The 26,373-nt window shown below is 34.1% G+C and overlaps 1 protein-coding gene across 1 annotated transcript in view; it reads left to right on the top strand.

Annotated features, from left to right (window-relative positions):
* The first annotated feature begins 236 nt into the window (after positions 1-236).
* Positions 237-26,373, top strand: part of LOC143233651 (ecdysone receptor-like) — a 103,434-nt gene continuing 77,297 nt past the window's right edge. The window contains exon 1 of the mRNA XM_076470108.1: positions 237-712. The gene's annotated coding sequence lies outside the window, so the exon portion shown is untranslated. The remainder of the gene's footprint in view (positions 713-26,373) is intronic.

Consider the following 26,373-nt stretch of genomic DNA (forward strand, 5'->3'; position numbering starts at 1 on the left):
TTATGAGACACTTTTCATAAGGTGCTTAAAAAAATAAATATTTATAGTCGCTGAATAAACAAACATGTCTCTCAACTTTCACGTGTGATGGTATATATCCAGAAGCACCAGAATGTATTAATTGGAAACATCAATAATAATAACACTTATATGCCACTAGATGGAAGCACTTGTTTATGTGGAAAAAAAAATAAGGTTCAGCTGGTCCAACTACTAAATAAATTGTGGTGACGGTATTTTCTGTTCAGCACCCGACGCGAGGAACACGTATTCGTTCGAAGAGAAGTACGTGAGAGTATTTCTGTACTGTTATCTCCTGTTGTCCCCAAAAAACAGGTAACCCTAATCATTCTTCGAAATACTCGTTTAAAAGAAATGAAACTTGGTATTTCAGTTGTACACAAGAAATTGTGAACGCTAATTTCCAGCTTTAGATAAGCGAAAATTATTTGGTATAGTAAGTTTGCTCTTGACACCACTACGTCTATCGACTTTATCAAGTGCGCGACCGCGTGCCCTAGTGGTAACAGACAATAATAGGCTTTAGTGTCGGGGACCACCTGGTTGAGCTGGCAAGTAGCTGTGGTTATCAAAACGTGACAATGGTGGTTAAACTGTGAGAATGTTGTGTGAACTATTTAATAATGTACGACATACTCAACAGAAGCTACCATAATTAGTTTCTTGCTTAAACAGACAGAAAATATTCTTGGTAAGTTGAAAAACTTGACCAAATTTTATTAATTAGTTTAATGATTGGTATTTGTAGCAGTTAGATAGTGTTCCGTTACTTGACACCAGGTGGGTGTTTTGCCCGTTTATTTAGTTGAAGGTATTGTTTACAGCTTCAGGTTTTAAGTATTTCAATAATCATATAGTTTTGAAGATATAAGAATATTTTTGCATATACAGTAATCGTATATGCTATTTAATTTTAAACATGCACAACAGTATGAAGTAGCAACTAGTATATACTTAAAATCACAATTTATTTCACATCAACCACAACAGGGGACTAATACTGTATCATAACAAATAAATTTTGTGGTTAGCAAGACAACTATTACTTAGCATTGTAACAAAAAAAGCCATAAAACTTATTATCCGTCTGATATAATGATATAATGAATATTAGTGTTATTAAATATCCAATGAAGATCAGTAGTTACTTATGTGTTTCCGTGTGTGTTGGAATCATATTTTAAAGGAAGTTGATTCAGTTGTTAATATTTTTATTTATGGATGATTTTTAAAACATAAAAATAAACATGAAGATTCTGTATTTAAATATCTCTCTTTCTCCCAAATTGTTAACATCACTCAAAATACAACCTTTTGTCTTCTGTCCTATATATAAAAAAATCGTTAATTATTGGACAGGGAATTGTTTGGAGTTGAGCGCAAAGCTACATAAATAGCTATTTGGGGTCTTTCCAACACGGGTATCGAAACCCGGTAGAAATACCGCTGTGTCACTAGGGCAGGGGGCAGATAATGACTAATACTATTTAACTAAACTAAAAAATAATGTTTGAAAATTTTGTACTCTTTCAGGACAGCAGGGATTTATCTTCGTATCATACTTATTCAGGAGCAAAGAAAGTGTGAATAATATTTATTTTTATTATTAATATATCCTGCTTATTGGTTTGAATTTTTAATATAAACTGGAAGTTATCATACACAACTTGAAATACTGGACCGTTGTCTAAATTATCGACAAATATGACAAATATCTAAAAATATGACCAATGTGAATTGTGCATATTTATAGCAGTGTTAATAGCTTTGAAGAAAACTATTCATAAATTCTAGTCATAACAGATGTGGTATTAAGTTGTGAAATAATAATAATTAATACGTGCTAGTGATCTTTAGGCTATCCCAGTGCTTTTCAACCATTTTCAATGTCATTCAACCCTATAAGTTTTTCACGACGCTCACTCATTCCAGTTTGGAAAAAAGACAAAAAAAGTAGAAAATTTACAATGCAAAACTCTTTATTATGACTAAAGTATACATCACAATTAGAAAGAATGCATCATAAATTAAACAAAAATAAACGTATTTATCGAACTACAACTAGAATAAATAATAATAACTAATGATTTTTTGGCTCTTTAATTTTTTGTTTAATTGATAATACTCATTCAACCTGCCATTCACCCTGATTCTGATCTCATTAGCTCCTGGGTCAACCATTCACCTGCATGGGAAAGACTGGGCCAGCTTACCATTCATTATCAGGTGAATAGTAAGGGCTAAAGGTTTGACGAAATGTGATCATTTTAAGGCCTCTACTGTATAAAATTTAATTTTCAGTTACGTTTATATTTACTTTCATATTGTAGTTGCATTAATTTTCAGTTGTATTTTTTTTTATTTTTAGACACAAGAGGTCGTTCAAAGTATTCTTAAATCATTGAACTGTTAGTGTTAGGCATATTTACCAAAAGAAAGTAGTTAGTTCGAAACGTATTTCAAAGGTTAAATAGCATTTAATTTGTGTTGAATTTTGTGTCTGATTATCGAATACAACGCTTTATTTGTTTGATTTTTATCAGTACCATTCATTACCGTTTGTTTCGTGAGCTGGTTCATTGCCCTAATTTAATCATTTCGTAACTAAAGTAGGACTAAGAGGCTTGCTTAGTAGTGGTGCTAGTTTGTAGTACAAACTGTAGTGGATAAGGTGATTATTAATTTTAAGTGCTCAACTTCTCAAGAGCCAAAGGTTTGACTATAAATGGTTTATTATGTAACTAGGTTTGTTTCATCCCTGCTTGTATTATGTATAGTGTGAAAAACTTAGACAATGCATGTATTTATTTCACTCCCTTAATCTGTGGCTGACTTTGAATTTGTGAGCTGTGTCGTTTTTTGCGTGTTTACCATAACCACGTGAAGAACCCAGTTCTCGGTAATGTAGGTGACCTATATTTACCTTGAAGTTGGGCCAGCATGTAAACCTACAGCCTTTATCATCATTGGACCTGAAGGCCGATAACCTTAATACCATGACTGCGTAACAAGACAGTTGTCGGCAGTTCAAAACTTAAGTATGTTACTGCTTGAACAGCGCAAGAAAAATTGACTAAATTTCTGTATGAACAACTCTCCTTTATGCACTACCGTAAAAAATCAAAGTGTCTTTAGGCTTGCAAGATATGGTGATGTGTAAGTTGGTGATTGTGCTGCGCTTTATAGGAGATATCACAATCCAGGTATCATTATTTCGAGATATTTTATAGAAATTCCACAAAAATACAAGTTATTGTAAATTTTCTCTAAAAATATTATATATGTATGTATGTATAAATTTAAATAAAACTAATTAATAATTAATCAGTAGCTGTGGTTAACAGGGAGTAGCTAAATTGAAAACATTGTCATTCAGTGAAGAGTTCATTCACCAGTACTAGCTTCTCGTGATTCGAAATGCCTTTTTTTTTTTTTTGCAACTTGTCCTCATTTTGATTGCATCCTTTTTTTTTTAAATGAAAATTTAACTTACTGGCAGAATGGTTCTTAATTTAAATAAAACGTAATGATAAAGTAATTACATAATGACAAGTATGTTTGTTTATGTGAATGAAGAAACGTGTGAAAATACCAGTATTGTTAGGCCTACAACAAAGATGGTGCAATCGAATGGACAAGTGTCACTTTACGAGGTACTTTGGTTAGAAAGGTTGGGAACCACTGCTATAGAATAGCTGAATATTGAATAATAGCTTACGTTTAGCTTGTTTTAGGTTGATTGATGGTTAATAGCGAATGCAAAATAATAAGTCATTATACCTAGCTTTATAAATGTGTAAGTTTATAGCCACAGTGTTCTGAGAGATTAGTGTGTGTAATGAAAACCACACAGTATTAATGTAACTAGTAGAAATACCCGCCCTCCAGTCAGGTATAATTGCTAGTTCCTGCGGAAGGCTATTAGGCCTGCGGTGTTTTCTGGAATTGTTTGACAGTTCTGTAATAACGTATTTATATCTGACTTTAAATAATATTCACCATCCACGAGAAAATGATTTTATTGAGGTTTTAGTTTTAAAAACGAGCTATCATCATAACATTACATCACGGAGGGCCCAGCATAGCCAGGTGGGTTAAGGCGTTCCACTCGTAATCTGAGGATCGCGACTTCGAATCTCGGCCGCACCAAACATGCTCGCCCTTTCAGCCGTGAGAGCGTTATAATGGTACGATCAATCCCACTATTCGTTGATAAAAGAGTAGCTTAAGAGTTGGCGGTGGGTGGTGATGACTAGCTACCTTCCCTCTTGTTTCACACTGCTAAATTAGGGACGGCTAGCGCAGATAGCCCTCGTGTAGCTTTGCACGAAATTTAAAAACAATACATCACGGAGTAGATTTTATCGAGATGTTTCTGTGCAAACAGTTATCAGTGAAAATGCCTTGTTTTTCTGTTACAAGACTCGTGAGATTTTCTCTGAAGAAATATAAATCTTTTTTTTTAAGTTTGTGTTTGATTATTTTATATTTGAAACTTACTCACTTTTTGTAATTTTTATTGGTTAAATCTTAAACTTATTACTTTGTTATTGGTTAATTTGTTTGTTTGAATTTTAACACAAAGCTACGCATGGGCTATATCTGTGCTTTGTTTCTAGTCGTGTAAATCCGCAGACTACCGCTGTGTCACTGGAGAGCATATTGGTTAAATCAAAAACATAATTTTTTTTAGAAATTTCAGTTGTTTTACTTATTACTCAGCTATAAAAATACTGTCTAGTTATAAAAATTATTACACGGTTATGATTGGTGATTGTCGGTACTGTGGTTTCCGAAATCTAAGTTTTTAACGCACACATTAAACGAAAGTGTGTGTGTTTTCTTATAGCAAAGCCACATTGGGCTATCTGCTGAGCCCACCGAGGGGAATAGAACCCCTGATTTTAGCGTTGTAAATCCGTAGACATACCGCTGTACTAGCGGGGGGCTTAAACGAAAGAAGCGGGTAATTAAATGACAGCCACAGATGTTTCCTTTACGATACACGTGGACCAGTTTTAATTTGATTACAAATTTAATTGGTTCGTAATGAAAAACTATGTTTCTAATAAGATTTTTTCTGAAGAAAAAATCCATTGTATTATAAATATTATATTTATATAAACATTAAACAGCGTTCACAAGATTATAGCAGAACTATATTTTGATAAACGTTCACAGTAAATTATTAATGTCGGAAATTACTCGAGGATAGTAATAAAATGTTTAACAGTTTGGTTTACAGCTACTAAATCATACTATCAATTTGATGATAAAAGCCCACGGATAATAATAATTCGAATGCATTGAATATTTGCCAAACTCAAACCCACTGTGTATTATTGTGTGATCGTGAGTTAATTTCAGTCTGGAACATGAACATAACATTACGCCGTTACAAGTGGAATCAAGCCGTATTACACTATTTACTATGAATGACTCGGTTTTCATATTTGGACTACTTAAATGTTTAAACTTCAAAACTCGTTTCCAGCTAACGAGACGAGACAGTTACGTGAGGACCTTGTATGCAAACGGCCTCGAACTTGTGTACCGCAACTAGAGTAAGAAACACAAACGAGAAAATTTCTAGTGGCTGGGCAATTAGAACAGTAGAAGTCTTCCTGGCTGTAGCCTACTTTTGTATCTAAGAGACTGTTTAAAACCAACCAGAAACAATTGACGAGTTATACCTGAAAAAAAGGGAACTGTGTTGTCTTTTGTTTTATTGTTTTTTCCAAGTTGAAACTTGTTGGCTTCACAAACAGGTTTGTTGTACAACACAATAACACAAAGAATTTTCCCTCCTCGTGGTGTGTTTTAGTTGGACTAATGAACAACACTGTAACTGTACCTAACGTGCTGGTTTTCAGAACAACCTGGTCATCTTATGTTTTTTTGGGTCAAACACACTGCTTATATTTTGCTTCTTGTATTTGAGTTTAAATGGGCCATTGTTGTCTCGGATATACTAACTATTTTAAACTTATTATGTATTTTATCGAGTTTGTTGTACAAACTTTTACAAACAGAAATGAATCTATAAATCCAGCAAATTTGTACGTGAGTGACAATTACTGGCATGACTCAGTATCACGTGACCATCTTATTCAACAGACTAACACGCTTGTCCACTAAATTAGGTTCATCCGTTTGTTTTATTGTCTCGAGATGTGGATGGTGACCCTGAATTTTCAACAGAGGTGAGTATAATTTCCTCGTGAGTTTTTCATGCTCAGTATCTATTTATTGAACTAAATTTTACTGTAGGTTGTTGATTCGTTAAAAGATAGACAAAAATGTCTGCGATTTAACCGGGGTAAGTAGTTCCACAAGATGTCAGTGTTTCATATGCAAAGTTTTGTCAACTGCATTGACAGAATCACGTTACAATGTAAGGCTAGCGTATTTTGTGCAGTACATTCATATGTAAATTTTCGATTTTAAAACAATGAGTATTGTCAATATAAGGTTAAATATGGGCGTTTCTCTTCAAAAACTATCTGTTCAAAATCAAGTGTGATTAGATTTCCGTGAATATCCGGAGTAAACAAAGCAATCGATAGCAAAGAAATATTTCAGTTGGCATTGCACTTTCTTTTTTCGAAGTATTTTCAGTTTGTAAAATCATGTATTGTTGTCTTGTAACGCACCACGATAAAGCCTTGTATTGTTGTCTAGTAATATATAGCGTCATAATCTTATATTGTTGTTTAGTAACACATCGCCGTGAAATCGTGTGTTGTTATCTGGTAACATATCGTGTGAAAATCTTGTATTGTTGTCTAGTAACGCACCACGGTAAACCCTCGTATTGTTGTCTAGTAACGCACCACGGTAAACCCTCGTATTGTTGTTTAGTAACGCACCACGGTAAACCCTCGTATTGTTGTCTAGTAACGCACCACAGTAAACCCTCGTATTGTTGTCTAGTAACATATAGGGTTAAAATCTTGTATTGTTGTCTTGGAACGCACCATTGTAAAACCTTTTATTGTTGTTTAGTGACGCACCACGGTAAAGCCTTGTCTTGTTGTCCAGTTACATACCGCATTAAAATCTTGTATTGTTATCCAGTTAAATATTACATTAAAATCTTGTATTGTTGTTTAGTAACACACCGCAGTAAAGTCTTGTTTTGTTGTCTAGTGATGCACCACAGTAAAGCCTACTATTGTTGTTTAGTAACACACTGCGGTAAAGTCTCGTATTGTTGTTTAGTAACATACCGCACTAAAATCTAGTATTGTTTTCTCGTCAGGCACAACAGTAAAATATGATATTGTTATCAAGTAACCCACTTTAGTGAAATGTAACAAAGTAACATTACTATCTTGCTGGTTCACGAGTTTCCTGAGTGATGGTAAAGTTAATTAAAATATAAAATAATAATAATAAATACATGAAACTGTGTTTTAAACCGTAGTTCTTATTGGAAAATGACTGAAATAAAGTTGATATTACTTGCACTTGCTTTACTCTAGTTCACACCATTGTAGATGCTGTTCGTGCAACTGATAATATAGAACGTAAATCAATACCGTTTCAGCCTGCCTAAATGAGCCTTGGTATTAGACGAAAAGCCTCCTCGGCATTGAATATGGTAGTTTGTTTTACAGTAGTAAATTATATAGTTTAAGTTAAAATATTTTCGCTGGGATATGGTACAATATGTTGTTGTTAAGTCGTTGATTTGTTTGTTTGTTAGCCCGGCATGGCCAGGTGGTTAGGGAGCTCGACTCGAAGTGTGAGGGTCGCGTGTTCGAATTCCTGTCACACCAAGTATGCTCGCTCTTACAGTCGTAGGAACGTCGTAATGTCACAGTCAATCCCACTATTCCTTGATAAAATAGTAGTCCAAGAGTTGGGGTGAGTGGTAGTGACTAGTTGCCTTCCCTGTTGTCTTACACTGCTAAATTAGGGACGGAAAGTGCAGATAGCTCTCGTGGAGCAAACTTGTTTGTTTGCATTTTAGCACAATGGATTATCTTTGCTGTGCCCACCACGGGTATTGAAACCCAATTTCTAGCATTATAAGTTCACAAACATTCCGTTGTGTTGTTGGAAATGGGTGGGTGTCAAACTACTAAAGAAGATTGAGTTAATAGATCTTGATGAAAGTGTGCAAGACGTACAGTCGTGCACTTTTCTGAGTTGAAATAAGTGAAGCTTACACTGTGGTGTAATATTCAGTGCAAACTGATAATATTCCACAATAATGTTGCAACTCACGATAGGACTAAATGTCAAACTCGTTAAAGGTGAGTGTTCCTAACATTTTAGGCCTAGTTAAAGTAAATGATTCATATTTCGTTCATCAAAACATTAAGTTTACAAATTCTATAGTACAGACCCTTGTATTACGATAGTGTAACAGGTAATCGGCGTTTAAAACAGTTCGGAGAAACAGTTATGGGAAATTAATGATTTATACAAACCAATATTTAATATAATAAGAAAAACGTAATTTTCAATTTGCACATTATCATCTCGGACTTTACTCAGAATATACCGTGTTTCTCCGAAAATAAGACAGGGCTTATATTAATTTTCACTCCAAAATATGACACTAGGGCTTATTTTCGGGGGATGTCTTATTTTGATATATTAAAAAAATGAAGTTACAAAGTAAAACTATTAAACTAACCATTTAAAATAAACTTTTATTAAACTATTAAACTAACTGATTAATACTTAAACAAACTAATTAACTAACTATTAAACTAATTAATAAATTAATTTTTTTTTATTTCTTTCCTCTTCCTGTCACTCTTAACTAGGGCTTATTTTAAGGGTAGGGCTTATATTAAAACTATCCCCAAAAATCATACTAGGTCTTATTTTATGGGTAGGTCTTATTATCGGAGAAACACGGTAATAAATTCAAGTTTTCCATCACTATAATAGTATAAAACAAAAAAATTAAAACTACTGTATTTGTTAATTAAGAAGGTTTAAAACGGAAAACATTGAACGTTATTAAAGAACACTGACAACCGCATGAAGTTATTTAACTTATCTGATGTTCTGATAAGTGTTAATACGTGTAACACGTCCTATCGTAATGTCTTTTATTTAACCACTTTTGTATATATTGAGTCTGATATATCATTACCCTAACAGCTGTTATTTAACCATCCGTAAATACGGATATCTTATTACCGTAATAGCTCTTACTTAACCATCTTATATATCGTTTGTCTGATATATCATTACTCTAATATCTGTTATTTTATCATCCTACATATGTTGTGCCTGATGTATCACTACCCTAACAGCTGTTATTTAACAATCCTTATATACCTCGTGTCTGACATATCATTACCCTAACAGGTGTCATTTAAGCATCCTTATATACCTTGTTTCTGACATATCACTACTCTAAAAGCTGTTATTTAACCATCCCATATATCTTGTGTCTGATATATCATTCCCTTACAACTGTTATTTAACCATTCTTATATATCTTGTGTCTATATATCATTACCCTAACAGCTGTTATTTAACCATCCTTATATATCTTGTGTCTATATATCATTACCCTAACAGCTGTTATTTAACCATCCTTATATATCTTGTGTCTATATATCATTACCCTAACAGCTGTTATTTAACCATCCTTATATATCTTGTGTCTATATATCATTACTCTAACAGCTATTCTTTGATAGATTGTTCAGGCAGAGTATTTATGATGAAACTTTGTAGAATGGACGGCAACTGCCTGTTGTGGAGACACAAGTGTAGAGGACGACGATTCGAAAGTCTTCCACTGACCTGAAAACAAAAGGCGGAAGACTTTCGAAACGTCGTCCTCTACACTTGTGTCTTCACAACAGGCAGTTGCCGTCCATTCTACAAAGTTTCATCTAACAGCTGCTATTTAACAATCCTTATATACTTTGTGTCTGATATATCACTACCCTAACAGCTGTTATTTAACGATCCTTTATACCTTGTATCTGATATATCACTACCCTAACAGCTGTTATTTAACGATCCTTTATACCTTGTGTCTGATATATCACTACCCTAACAGCTGTTATTTAACGATCCTTTATACCTTGTATCTGATATATCACTACCCTAACAGCTGTTATTTAACCATCCTTTATACTTTGTGTCTGATATATCACTACCCTAACAGCTGTTATTTAACGATCCTTTATACCTTGTATCTGATATATCACTACCCTAACAGCTGTTATTTAACCATCCTTTATACCTTGTGTCTGATATATCACTACCCTAACAGCTGTTATTTAACCATTCTTATATACTTTGTGTCTGATATATCACTACCCTAACAGCTGTTATTTAACCATTCTTATACACTTTGTGTTTGATATATCACTACCCTAACAGCTGTTATTTAACAATCCTTTATACTTTGTGTTTGATATATCACTACCCTAACAGCTGTTATTTAACGGTCCTTTATACCTTGTGTCTGATATATCACTACCCTAACAGCTGTTATTTAACCATCCTTTATACCTTGTGTCTGATATATCACTATCCTAACAGCTGTTATTTAACCATTCTTATATACTTTGTGTTTGATATATCACTACCCTAATAGCTGTTATTTAACCATTCTTATACACTTTGTGTTTGATATATCACTACCCTAACAGCTGTTATTTAACGGTCCTTTATACCTTGTGTCTGATATATCACTACCCTGACAGCTGTTATTTAATTATCCTTTATACCTTGTGTCTGATATATCACTACCCTAACAGCTGTTATTTAACGATCCTTTATACCTTGTATCTGATATATCACTACCCTAACAGCTGTTATTTAACCATCCTTTATAACTTGTGTCTGATATATCACTACCCTAACAGCTGTTATTTAACCATCCTTTATAACTTGTGTCTGATATATCACTACACTAACAGCTGTTATTTAACCATTCTTATATACTTTGTGTTTGATATATCACTACCCTAACAGCTGTTATTTAACAATCCTTTATACTTTGTGTTTGATATATCACTACCCTAACAGCTGTTATTTAACGGTCCTTTATACCTTGTGTCTGATATATCACTACCCTAACAGCTGTTATTTAACCATCCTTTATACCTTGTGTCTGATATATCACTACCCTAATTTGTTGTTATTTAACCATACTTTATACCTTGTGTCTGATATATCACTACCCTAATTTGTTGTTATTTAACCATACTTTATACCTTGTGTCTGATATATCACTACCCGTAACAGCTGTTATTTAACAATCCTTTATACTTTGTGTCTGATATATCACTACACCTAACAGCTGTTATTTAACAATCCTTTATACTTTGTGTCTGATATATCACTACCCTAACAGCTGTTAGTTAACGATCCTTTATACCTTGTGTCTGATATATCACTACCCTAACAGCTGTTATTTAACCATTCTTATATACTTTGTGCCTTATATCCTTATCGCGACAACATTTCTTTCAAGTTCTTCCTTCAGTTAGTAGTGTTGAAACTTGGGACAAACCCGTTTCAATGTCGGTAATAAACCGTAAGTTTTGTTGTTGTTTCATTCTTTAATTAAAAGGAGACAGATAAGTTGATTTAAAATGCAGGAAAAATTCCCACTGTCGACATCCAAGTACGTTACATGTTAAAAGAAACGAAACGAAACGAAACGAAACAATAGCCATGCCTGTGTGAACACCCCCGTTCGACTTTTTTTTTTACACATGATGAGTCAGTAGCAGACAAAAACCTCCTACTTGTTTCGAAACTTGCTAATTCTTGTTACTTCTTTCATAGAGATTACATTGTGCAGGTGTGGTAAGCATTTGTTTTGTAGAGAATCATTTCTTTAATCTGTCTGTCTATCAGCTATGTACAAATATATTCAATAATTGCATGAATGATTGTAGCCCAGTTCTCAAAGTTGTGTAGTTGACTATTCGTCTCTGGTGAGATAGTAATATGGATATTCAACATTTTATTATAGATGTACGCGCTAAGAAATACAGTATGTCAATAACAAATTGACATATAATACTATAGCATTTAATGGATGAAATATATATACTGTTGTTGTTTTGAAGTAAACACAAAGCTACACAATGGGCTATCTGTGCTCTGCCCACCACGGGTATCGAAACCCGAATTTTAGCGTTGTAAGCCCGTAGACATACCGCTGATCCACTGGGGGGCATATATATATATATATATATATATATACGTGTGTGTGTGTGTGTGTGTGTGTGTGCGTGTAGAAAGATGGTAGTTGAGTTTATTTAATGTTAGAGTATTTGGAGCTTTTGCTTTAATTTGCAAATCATAAATAATTCTTGCTTGTATGCTGGTGTCGTTTCGCTTGTTTTTCAAAGTGTGTCTTGTGTTTTTGATATCCTTTGTTCGAAACGTGTTCGTTTTTGACCGCTTATTGTGGCTGTGACTGTCGTTGGCTTCAGCCCACTTTAATTGCTGAGAATAATTTAGGATTTAATTTTCAACTAATGAAGGAAGAGTAAATCTGTAATCAAGGCTTGTGCCCACTAATCTAGTGTTAAGTGTAGTCTACGGTAGTTATAGATACAAACTATTTAGTTTTTGTTCAGTGTGATCACTACGTGCGGTTAGAAAAATGTAAAAATAACAATGATGAGAGAGAGAGATAATAAATAAACAGTTTTGTTCAATCTTTGAAGTCAACGACAATGTTCGATATTCTAGTTCACATAGTCATTAAAAACTGACCACTACAGTGTATCGGAAAGAGACTCAAATATCTTTTATCCACGCCTGGGGTAAAAAATATATAAAAGTAATAAATAAACCTAACACCTTCGTAGTACTCATAAGTCCTCCCAGGCTACGCAACTGTCTTATGAAAGTGAACGTTCCCAGTTTCGAGTATTTTTTTTCGCAAAGAACATGTTTTACATCATGCAGATTAAGTTATAAAGAATATTTCTGAGAAGCACAGTTAAAAGCAAACAAGGAAATATTAAAAACTATTGATACAAGCACATATAACTTTACATATCCAATAAAACGACAATATAATGGGTGTAAAGCTTGTCAAAATAACATACAGAGAAGAATATACAAAAAAAAATGCTATCCATCCATTCATAATACAGTGGACCGTCAGTAGGCTCGGTTTGGTTTGAATGTCGCGCAAAGCTGCACGAGAGTTATCTGCGCTAGCCATCCTTAATTTAACAGTGTAAGATTAGAGGAAAGGCGGTTAATCAACGCCAGCCGTGGAGTCGTTATAATGTGACGGTCAATCTCACTTTTCGTTGGATAAACAGTAACCCAAGAATTGGCGATGGGTGGCGTTGATTAACCGCCTTTCCTCTAATCTTACACTGTTAAATTAAGGATGGCTAGCGCAGATAACTCTCGTGCAGCTTTGCGCGACATTCAAACCAAACCGAGCTTACTGACGGTCCACTGTATTATGAATGGATGGATAGCATTTTTTTTGTATATTCTTCTCTGTATGTTATTTTGACAAGCTTTACACCCATTATATTGTCGTTTTATTGGATATGTAAAGTTATATGTGCTTGTATCAATAGTTTTTAATATTTCCTTGTTTGCTTTTAACTGTGCTTCTCAGAAATATTCTTTATAACTTAATCTGCATGATGTAAAACATGTTCTTTGCGAAAAAAAATACTCGAAACTGGGAACGTTCACTTTCATAAGACAGTTGCGTGTTGGGTGTAAAGCTTGTCAAAATAACATACAGAGAAGAATATACAAAAAAAAAATGCTATCCAACCATTCATAATACAGTGGACCGTCAGTAGGCTCGGTTTGGTTTGAATGTCGCGCAAAGCTGCACGAGAGTTATCTGCGCTAGCCATCCTTAATTTAACAGTGTAAGATTAGAGGAAAGGCGGTTAATCAACGCCACCCATCGCCAATTCTTGGGTTACTGTTTATCCAACGAAAAGTGAGATTGACCGTCACATTATAACGACTCCACGGCTGAAAGGGCGAGTATGTTTACAATAGACCTATGTTCCAATTTAAAAAAAAATATAAGAGAAATTAACATCTTTAGTACCTGATATTCAATTAAATGTTTGAAAGAACCTTTAACAAATAAATTTACACATGTTTTTATCGGTTGTATATAGTAAAACTTTTATTTTGTTCGCAATGTTTCACCAGGTTTACCTGGCATTATCAGGTGAATTAAACACTTGTCTTTTTAAAAGTGTTGTACATTGAAATGAACTTGTACCATACTATACCATTGTACTTATTTAAGTATTGTATTGTTAACTGGTTACGAAGATACTCAGAGGAGATAAGACTGTTGTTACCAACGGCAAGTTATACAAACGTAGACAACTGATGATAACAAGAAAACAACTTAAAGTAAAAATGTTTTCTAAAATCGGTTGGTTTGGGTGTTCAAACTTTAATTGCAAACTTCTTTGTTGACCTGAAGATAACCTAAAAAGGTCGAACCGTTGTTCTGTACTCTATTTGAAGTTTTGATACCCATAACAGTAGACAACTCAGTGTAAACTACACGTGAAATATATACGTAATTAGTGTTTTGTAATAAGCTCCTTCCTCCAGTGACCAAGCATTAAATGCGAGAAGACCACAGAAAACAACTAAACAATGTGTTACTAAGGCCTAAGGCTTAACAACAAACAAACCGAAACTACACTCTTAGAAAAAAATTAAAATAGAGTAAACAATGCATTTGCTCAATTTGAATCAGTTAACAGGGGGTATTTTTTAGTAATTTAAATTCACTATTTACAGGTGTTTCATATATTCATAAACTAAAAGATTTGGTTAATGTAGACGTAACAATTATTGATTATTTGAAAAAGTGTATATTGATAAAAACTTTAATTTAAAGTTTCATATAATTCACTCTATTGAAAATAATGAATAAAAAATTGAAAAATACATATTTTTATATCAATTTTATTTCTTGCTATAAGTTTCACAAATATATTTGTTCTAAAAAGTGGTTCATTACACTAGTAGGCTGTATTTATCTTTATTTAGGCTTAAGTATCTAATATTATAAAATACAATGTGTATCTTTCTCTCAGCCACGAACTAATGTCTTAGCAACTTATTACATAATTCAAGAAGTTTAGCTTCTTATCAATTCGAGGGAGTATTCCACGACTGATCGAAAATTAGATATATTTGTATCAAAACGTACGAAAAATTGCACCCTTTTCGTAATTTGAAAAGTGTCTTTGTTAAATCGTCGAGATACGCTAGAAGAGGAACGTAAGTGTATTTCAATAGACATTTTATATATGTAAAAAAGCTTATCAAAGTTTTTCAAAAGGTCTAACGTTATCCAATAGAGTAATATTAGAATATTATTTATTGATAGTATCATATGCGATAAAGTTTAGCCTAAACTGAACTAAAAGAAAAACGTACACTAGTTACAAATATCTTTATCGAATATAGGCCATATTTAATACAGGCCTAAGACAAATGGACTTACAAGATTTCTGTGTCTGTGATTAGAATTATTTTGTATTATTCTAGAAATCCTATACTTAAGGAAGTGCTGTTGCAATAAAGATATTAATTTTGTCACGAATGTTTTGCTGGTGTCTGCTATTATCACTTAATTAGTGATCACATTGACACAATAAAATCGTGATACCACCGCCATTACTAGTACATGATTCAATACTGTGACGTCAATGAGAATTTTGTGCGAAAATCTATAGTGTACAGATTACAAGTTATTATTTATTTTAAATTTAATAGTTAGAAATATAAATATATTTATCTTGAATTACATATTTTTATTAGAAGTAAATCAAAGGCACTTTGTAAAAGATGCAAAAATAACACACACACAAATATCCCGGATGAGAATTGTCCTCGACAAACACCTGTGAAAACGGATGTTACGGACGTGAAATGTTTAGTGATAACTGAAAACAACAAAAAGTAGTTTTGTATAAAGGATTGTGAAGAAGGAATCAAAATACTACCATTTACGTTTAGTCAAGGCGGCTTAATGCTTTAGGTAAGTAACTTAAAAACTATGTATTACCATCATTGTATTATGTCTATATGTTTTATCTTCACATCAGTAACAGTGACGTCAAGATTATTCAATGTGTGACGTAATGTAGACTATTCTGTTTATTATAACATTACTATTAATGCTAATAGTATAGAACTAGAAGGTTAAGTAATTTAGTGTAATCACTAACAGTAATAGAAGTAGAACAGAATTAACAATAGGTTAAATGTTATTCTGAATCATAAATCATTTATTATTTTATATTTATGTGGAATCACAATAATCTATAGCCTTACCAATATTGGTAATAATTACATTGATTAACGATGCTTTTACTACTGTTGTTGTTACTGACAGTGTCTATCGCCGACATCTCTTTAATGCTTTACTGTTAGTGTTAAACTAAAGGATCAGTTTTTACAAACTTTTAAATATAATTATTGTTTAAACTTGAATGTATAGATGATAAAGTCATTCATTAGCTGTAAGGGTCTTCATTTGTTACTAGTAATAAACAACACTTTTAATCACTATTCCTCTATCAGACTTGGTAATTGTGGTAATTCATCATTATACGTTATAAAATAATGTATTGTAAAGAAAACCTTATGGTTGTCAAATGTTAATAACAGTATTCATGTATGAAAATGTTATTGATGAAGAATATGAATAATTCATTGATATAGAAGAGACTGAAATGATGCAAAGGTTCGAGTTGTACATAAAAATGACAGAATCTTGAAGGACTGTGGTCAGTGCTTCACTGCTTGATGTCATGAAAGTATTTACAATAAAAAAACTGCCTATTAAGATATCACTTAAAGTATTATATAAATTATTACATGGGTCAAAATTATATAATACTACATATTTTACAGTTTGTGTATAGAAATAATATACGATATATCAGTTTTTCATTATTTCATAAAACTTTCACTGCACGTATCTGAAATATTCTAACGTATTTGTTTCTAATGCAGTTTATTTAGCCATATTTTTATTATTTTAACGTGTAATTAGTTATTTTCACTTATATTTGTAATGAATAAATATGTACAGTACATTTTAATTCTTCCTAAATGGTGAAGTAAGTACCAAAGTCCACAAGATGAAAACAATGCAGAGTATGGATTTACTTTCAGTTTTTGTTATTACATTTATATTTACTTGATTATTCATTCAGAAAGTTTTCAAGTTAAGTAAACGTTTATGAATTTTCTGAGCACTTTGTAACAGTACAGAAACTATTTAGTCTAGTGGGGTTTTAAAGTTGTGTTTTTAATACCTTATCTCATTATACAATATCCCTAGATACATTTTGATTTTAAAGTAATTTACATATTCATTTGGGATTTTTTAATTTGTATAAATTACTGCAACTAATAGTTTTGAATTATGTGTAGAGTTGTTATTTGCACAGGTAAGCACACTGGTATACTAGTAAGAATCAGTAACATGGACCAGTAATTTTTATTGTAGATCATAATGCAGATTTAAAGTGAGTTAATGCACATTTCTTGTATGTTCCTTTAAATTGCATCATTTTTATATTATAAACATAAATATTTATTTGTCTAGATGCTGCTGTTGTCTGTAATGTGTGAAACGCATGCATGGTTGCACTGCTTTTTTTGGAAGACTTGTCTTTTGAAAACAAATGAAGTCCTAATTCAGTAAAGTCAAGGAGTAATTTCTTCTGTTTTGTGCTGTTGAAACATGTGATCAGTTGCGTAAGCTTTACCCTGTTAGTACCAAGCAGGTATGTGGTTTTAGTTCGGATCAAAATAAACATTTTTGTTTTTGAAACTGATCAGTATTTTGTTATGAGTTTGTGAATTCTTTGTGATATTAATAGTTATATTTAACAAATTTAATTGTTTTCCAGTTTACTAGTTTTGTTTTTAATGCTTTAGAATAATTATATATTATTTATAATAATTTTATTTCCTTCAGGACATGAAAATTAACAGTGACTGCTACACTTCGTCTGCAAGGTCCCAAACCACGTGACCCAGAAGACATCATGCTGCTTGTCCATAAAGTAGTAATGTTGGAGCCTCATGATATCCTATAAGGAATATCATGTTTATTTGCTGCTTGTAAAGGGTAGGATAATAACTGAGTACCATTGTACGAATATCTTTGAGTTAGTGACTTGTACTGAGGTACATTAAAGAAAATATTATAATAAATGTGTAGTTTATTTGAACCTGTTCTGTTTTTCATATATTATGTGTATCAATTTGTACAAAAACACCTCTTCCATACATTATCATTTTGTTTTATACAGGCCCAGGTGGTTAGGGCGCTCGACTCGTAACTGATGGTCGCGGGTTCGAATCCCCGTCACACCAAATATGCTCGCCCCTTTTAGCCATGGGTACGTTATAATGTGACGGTCAATCGCACTATTCGTTGGTAAAAGAGTAGCCCAAGTCGACGGTGGGTGGTGATGACTAGCTATCTTCCCTCTAGTCTTATACCGCTAAATTAGGGATAGCTAGTGCAAATATCCCTCGCGTAGCTTTGCTCGGAATTCAAAAACAAACAAACAAATATCACTTCATAATTGTTGTATATGTTTCGTTCAATGCGCATGCAATCATATATGTGGAAAGAACAAATTATCACTGGAGAAGGAAAGAACTTACAGGAGAGTAAAATTATTCCCAGCATGTAGAAGTGAAATAACTCCTTTTGAAGGAGGAAGTAAAATTATTCCTTTTAAGAAGGAGTACATATGGTCCATAAAAGGAGTGTGCCAGGAGACAAGTTATTTAGTTTTGAAAAGTAGTATTACTCTATTTGTTTCAAGAGTGTAGTAGTAGTAGTATAACATTAGTATTGCACAAAGAAAGGGGAATCAAACCAGTAAAGAATGAGTGAAAACTGCTACTGTAAAACAGGAAAATTATGAGAAAACGTAAATCATTGTGTTAATTCTCGAGGGGATGCATCTGTAGTTTACCAGATTAAAATGTCATTCATTTCTCAGTAGAAATCGTACTGTGTTTTTATTATTCTTGGAAAACACGGTCGCTCTCAGACGTCTGTCCTTAGCGCAGAACCGACCAAAGTCTGTTTAACATTTTCGAGACTTTTAACGGCAGGAAAGAAAGTTAAGTGACTTTTTCGTAAATTTCAATTCGACTTGAAGGCGTTTGAGACTGACAAGTGGGTTAAAGAAGGGGTTCGCAGCCCTTCAGTGAGACGGGAAAGAACTAATACGTCTTGGTAAGTTTTTACCAGTATGCATGTACTTCCTTTCTGTTACAGACCACACATTCACTTAGTGTTGTATAACGTCAGTTACAAGTCTCTCCCCCACACTACCGGCGGGAGAGCGGTAAGTTCACAGGGTTTCATCTTTAAAACCCAGGGTTCGATTCCCCACGTTGCACGTAGTAGATGGTGCAGTGTGCCGTTAAAACAAACAAGTTACAAGGGTATTCGGTTATCGTGAGAGCGGTAAAACTGGAAGTAGATGTTAGCTGGGAGGTGTCAATGCCGTAGTTGAGGTCTGTATTTTTACAAGTATGGAGAAGCGCCATCTGTGCATCACAGCTGATTTGCCGTAGCTCTTAACAACGCTCCAACGACAGTCTTGCACGAGAAGAACTTTATCAAAAAGGCGAACCACCAGAAACTTAAGTAGTTATTTTGACACAGAATTTATATTTGTTTAGTTTTGTACTAATGGGAAAGCTGCTAACGCTGTATGCTGCCGTTCCTAATTTGGAATTACTGACCAGAGGGAGGGCTACTCGGTCATTGGCACCCTTACACATCAATCACTCTAAGGCGTTGACCGTTACTCGTCTAACACATTTACACCAGTGCAAGGAATCGGTGATACAAAGGTTCAAATCCCAACCGCCAGATTTGAAATCCAAACATCTACCTGTTAGGTCTAAAACACAACAAACACACACACGCACACACATATATATGTTAGTGTTAAAGTGTCAGCAAGAAACTTTTATTATTAATATAGTGGCAAATAGTGATAGGTAAAGTTGTGTATTTCATTTTTTTAATTACATTATTTCCACCTTCGTAATAATATAATAATATTTAATTCATGTTTTACAAGATTATATACATTTCTATCTGCACGTGTGCTTCTGCTCCCACGTTCAACCAAATAATCAATAATACAGAAATGTTCGAAGTCGGAGGCAATAATCTATTAGGTGTTGTTTAGGGTCCCAACGTTTCAAGATATGTATGACTCTTCGTCATCGTGACTGGACTGTGTTGAACATATATTGTGGATATCAATAAAAGTACTTGAAGGAAGGCAGACATGGAACGACGGAAGTTGACCCTTATGTAGCAGAAGCAGGAGGTCTTTTAAAGTTGTGTCTGAATTTTATAAGTTAATTTTAAATGTATTTTGATATGAGCATGTTTAAAAAATGAATTCGACAATTTTTTAATTTTTTTTTTGTGTTAACTACAAATCTCATAAGTTCTTCACACCTTCTACATGCTTTACTAGCTGTTTATTTATATTATTTTTACCTGGGAATTTGTATTAATGAATATCACGCGATTTGAGAATGCTTGCACGTGCCGAACTGAAAATCGTGGTAGTCATGAGACTTGTTCGTGCTCTGACACACAAATAGGCCTGACTAGAAGAGGCGGGGCCGGGGAAATATAGGCTAAAGAATAATATATTCTAATTTTCATAATATACTTAAGGAAAAGTCACAGTACTGCGGGAAATCGCTTTGCCTCAAAAAATACATTTTTATCCAAAAAATGTAAATTCTCAACACATTTGGCTTCCTTCCACCAGAAAAATTCTTCATACGCCCATGAATGTGCCACGAATTTATGAAGACTTCGAAAAGGGGTCTGGTGACATAATTGTCCCCGGGGCCCGACCTGCCTCTCGACGCCCCTGAACACATACTATCAGCGAAAGAAGGTGGATGTGATTTCATGTAAGGTTTTTTCGAAGCAAACGAATGGTTGAGTAAATCTAACTCACCAAAAAGTAGATCTGAAGATGGTGTGAACTTTATTTTGATTCACTATAGCACCATGAACGATAAAACCTTGAATTCCAGTTCTAAAGAAACTAGAGTCAAAAATAAATATCAGCTTTAAATAATTACGAATAACTGAATTATTTTTAATAAAGAACATATACGTTGCTTTATCAACTTGTACGATATTGTAACAAACGAGTCTCAGCTATACAGACAAGGACAATCCAGTTTTCATTTTTAGGCATCAAAATTAATTAATAAAGTTGCACTGGAGAAAATACAGTCATCTGCGACACGAGCATTTTTAACCAGTGTCGCACAATATTTCGTGATAGTGGCATTAGGCGAATCTAAAAAGTCAGTAAGTAATACGATATTCCCACCTTCGACCCTCATCGATATCGCCCTACTGTTTTGAAGATTGATGTGTTTTCGTTATAAGTATAATAATTGATAATATATGCTATATTCAATGCCGAAAAGACCTTTCGTACCATATAAGCCTCATCAAGGAGTACTATTAAATTAAATAGCACTTCATTATTTAACCAATAGGTGGAGCCATATACGTATATAAATAAATACTTATGTATAAATGTTCTTCATGTGTCTTGGCGTTTTCTTACTGTTACGCTTAAAGCTTTTTATTGAAGGTATCAAAACCTGAATTTCGAGCTATCGATATGTATGTATAGAAGGATAAAATAAGCATTTTGATAGTATGGTGTTTTATGCGTTCCTTGGTTCAGTTGTAAGCTTAAGAACTTATAATGTTAAAATTCAATGTTCTATGCATTCAGTGGCCATGGCGCAGATTAACTCATTATGGAGCTTTTCGCTTCAATAGAAGTGTTTTCAAATTGTACAAATGACTTTGATTTCACAGCATGTTTGTTTGAATATTATAATAAAGTGTGTTTCGTTCTTAAACGCAAAGTTGTACATTGGACTACCTTGTGATCTGCATACCCCATTATTGGGGGATATGATTAAAATAAATACTGAATCTAGGGAAGTTATGTGAAACTCAGCTGCAGAACATACGTTGCTTCACGACAACTATACACTTGGGATGTATTCGTAACAAAATGTTAATTAAATTCCAGCTGAAACTAAATTACGTGAATGAAAACTTACTTATTTCTCATGGGCAAAATAAAACACAAATGTTCGTTAGACATCAGAAACCTTGAGCTGATGAATATTAAATATTTATTAAACCTCATTTCTCGGAGAAATACGTTATTGGTTCTGGAGTGTCGAGTTTTTTCATTTTGTTGTTGTTTTATTAACTTTGGTTAAAGTCCTAAAGGGTATCTTGTCTAGGAGGTGATAGAATTAATATGGCAGGATGAATAACTGCGTCGTTATTCAGCGTTAAGTGGGAATCTGATATCTGAAAGTTATACACCATGTTTTTTTCACTAGGGGCTACACTAGAAGTACGTAAAGTGTATGTAATATCCTTATGTAGCAGGATGAGTACTTTGCAAAATTTGTAAACGTTGTTTACGAATATCAAACATGTGTATCCAGCATTACGCCTTTCTTCGTGTATAACTCTGATATTAGAGAGGGGTCCTACTACATACAGCCGCTTTTGCGAGAGCGTTGAATTCTTTTTGCTAGCTTCTTGTTCTTCGTGAGTTTCGATGTTGATTGAATTTTTTTTCTTCTTGATTTTCATAGAGAGCCGCTCGAGGACTATCTGCCCTTAGTTTTGAAGTGATAAACTAGATGGAAAGTAGCTAGTCAACTTGGGCTACTTTATACTAATGAATAGTAGGATTGAACGTCACAATATAACGCCCTCAAGACTGAAAGGACATTAGGAGACGAGGTGCGAACTTACACCACACACTATCAACTTGTGGGGGCTTGGAGCATCGCTCTTATAACGCAATCATGGTCCCTAAGTATGGAATGCCTTTTTTTTTCTTTTGGTGCAGGGTAAAGGCAGTAACGGAGCACAAACCAAGAAACCTTGAACCACGCTAAACACTGGACTACAACCGAACATTTTTATTCCTTTTTTGTAAGTATGGGGATCAGATAGGTAGCTTCTGTTCTTTAAAGAGATTTCGTTCGTTTGTTTAGCTTCGCGCAAATCTACACGAAAGCTAAATAGCCAATCGTGCCTAATTTTGAAGTGATACACTAGAGAGAAGACGTGCACTCAATAATACCAACCGCCAACTCTTGGATTACTCTTTTGCAATAAATAATGAGAGTATCTGTCACACTATAACGCTCCATGGCTGAAAAGACGAGCATTTGAAGTGACGGGATGCGAACCCGCGACACACAGTTTGCGAGTGGATCGCTGTAACCACCGGATCACTGAATATTCAATATACCTGGATGCGAAGCACCAAACCATACAGAGGAGTGTGGTGCAATGGCATTGACTGGCAGATTCCATGTAAATAGGGTCCTCACGAAGATATAAGACCAAATGACTGAAATAATTTATAAATTCCATAAATACTAAATGTATGGCATCGTCTGGGCTACAAAATTATCCGAGTTTTTTTATTTGAAATAAGTGGTTTCACGACACAGCCTTTCTGTGCTATAAATCCACTCGAAATTGTGATATAGCGTATATGGTTATTAACAGTAGCTCGGGTTCATGTAATACCATTTCAACAGCTTCTAGATTTTTGATCGAGGAACTTAGGAAGCAAGTTTCTCATCTGTTCCGAATATCTAGATTAATAGCATAGAAATTTGTTTAGTCTAGTGTATAATAAATATATAAAATTCAAATCGATTTTTCCATGGCTCAAATTGGGGTTCAATTCATCTTAATTCACTATCATACGGTCAGTATGTCGTAAGTTAACGTGTGCGGTGACACGAGTTTTGTGTAAATTGTAGGTATTATAGCAGTGGCTGTTTTTTTTTTAATTTCGCGCAAAGCTACAAGAGGGCTATCTGCGCTAACCGTCCATAATTTAGCAGTGTAAAACTAGAGGGAAGGCAACTAGTCAACACCACCTACCGCCAACTCTTGGGCTACTCTTTACCAACGAATAGTGGGATTGAACGAACATTATAACGTCCTCACGGCTGAAAGGGCGAGCATGTTTGGTGCGCTGGGGTTACGAACCCGAGACCCTCAGATGGCAAGTCGAACGCGTTAACCCACCTGGCATTGCTGGGCCTGACATCAGTGACGATAGGACACGTTTGGTGTGAATCGGAGGTATTATAGCAGTGATTACAGGGCAAGTTTATTATATATCGTAGAAGATAGGGCTCTAAACATAACTTAGTCATTTATATAATAATTTGTATAGTATTTTGCAATACGGAATTTATTATGTGTTACGACTTTAATTAATATATGTTATGATTAAAAATTACGTAAATTCATTTTATTATGAAATCAAATTTCCGGTTTTATTATTCGGAGAAATTTTAAATCATTTCCATTTTTATAAGAAACTTCATAGTACTGTTTTTGGGTTGTAACAGAGAAATATGTCCACGAAATAAGAGTTTGTATGTTTTTTAGTTTCGCGCAAAGCTACACGAGGGCTATCTGCGCTAGCCATCCCTGCTTTAGTAGTGTAAGACTAGAAGGAAGACAACTAGTCATCATCACCCACCGCTAAATCTTGAGCTACTCTTTCGCAAAACTAGTAGTGGGATTGACCGTTACATTATAATGCCTTCACGACTGAAACAGTGAGATGTTTGGTGTGACGGGGATTCGAACCCGCGACCACTCAAATTACGAGTGGAGCGCCCCTAACCACCTGGCCATGCCGGTCCCGAAATTAAAGTAATTTCCACCAGGAAAACACAGTCTAACGAGTGTTTGTATGTGTGTGTCAGTGATAACATGCATTAGAATCTTGAATTAAACGTGTGCTGTTTGGTAACTGTCTGTTTATAATGTCGTGTTTGGACCGGTTTTCCTTCAACATTAGCCGCGCTAGTACAGCCGGTTAATTATTTTGTACAATAATAATACATGACTCCTTCCTTTTTTTATATGATATGGAGACTCGAGACCTCTGTAGTCTAGTAGAAACGACCTTCACTTATCCTTGAGTTCCTTCTACTAGACTTTGTCGTGTCATCACTGTTAAAGTTAGTTTTCTATGACGAAGCCAGCCTGACGGTTGGATACGTATCTATAATCGGGTACCAGTGGTAGAATAACTGACTTGTATTTTTCAACCGCATACGTTTCTATACATTCTGTCACTTTTCGCGAAGCTAATAACTGATAGCACGTTAGGAAGCTTTGAGCTTCTCTCGTTTGTCTGTTATCGTGCCAGAAAGTTGTGTTTTTGTTTATTACACGTTGTGGGCAACATACTGCTTTTTCTTATTGAACAAGTGTCGCGTATATAACGTGAGTGTTTCTTATCGTGTCTGAAAATTAATGTTTGAATCATTTAACGTAACTCGTTTTTTTATATTAAAAATTATCTATATGACATTTCGAAAAGGACTAACGATGTGTTTGTACAGGCTGTCAAGGACTAACGATGTGTTTGTACAGGCTGTCAAGGACTAACGATGTGTTTGTACAGGCTGTCAAGGACTAACGATGTGTTTGTACAGGCTGTCAAGGACTAACGATGTGTATGTACAGACTGTCAAGGATTAATGGTGCGTTTGTACAGGCTGTCAAGGACTAACGATATGTTTGTACGGACTACGAAGGACAAGTGATATGTTTGTATACAACTGACGTGTATTTAAACTGGTAATAAATGAGGTGTATCTTTCAGAAGTTATTTAGGCTATAAAATAAAAAAATATATATTTAATTGATAACAGGTGGTATAAATTCTAGATGTCATAAGCAAGGCGTAGATGTTTCTACAGGAGAATATTCCTGAGTGGATACTTTTATGACATCACGGATATGTGTATGGTTTGGATATTTTTACGAATGGGTGTTATGTCCTCTGTGTCAGCAATGGAGTTTTTTCCAGATTTTAAAGATCAATTTAATAAAAATCTGTATATTTTTTCAGTCCCTTTCCACCAATGGCCCAACGGTAATTCTGTGAATTTATAACGTGAAAAATGAGTTTCGATACCTGTAATAGGCACAGCACAGATAGTCCAATTTGTAGCTTCGTGCCAATTAACAAACAAAACTGTAATAGGCACAGCACAGATAGTCCAATTTGTAGCTTCGTGCCAAGTAACAAAAAAAACTGTCAGAAATATTAAGATTAATATATTTTTGTGGTTAAGAGAAAAAGAACACCAGAACCAGAACCGAGATGTATTAGTTTTGTAGTTGATCTATATTGTGTTTGTAAAGATATCAACAAATCTCAAAATATCAAATTTTACAGTTAGCGGATT

This window comes from Tachypleus tridentatus, chromosome 12, assembly GCF_004210375.1.
Source record: "Tachypleus tridentatus isolate NWPU-2018 chromosome 12, ASM421037v1, whole genome shotgun sequence".
Classification (NCBI taxonomy): Eukaryota; Metazoa; Arthropoda; class Merostomata; order Xiphosura; family Limulidae; genus Tachypleus; species Tachypleus tridentatus.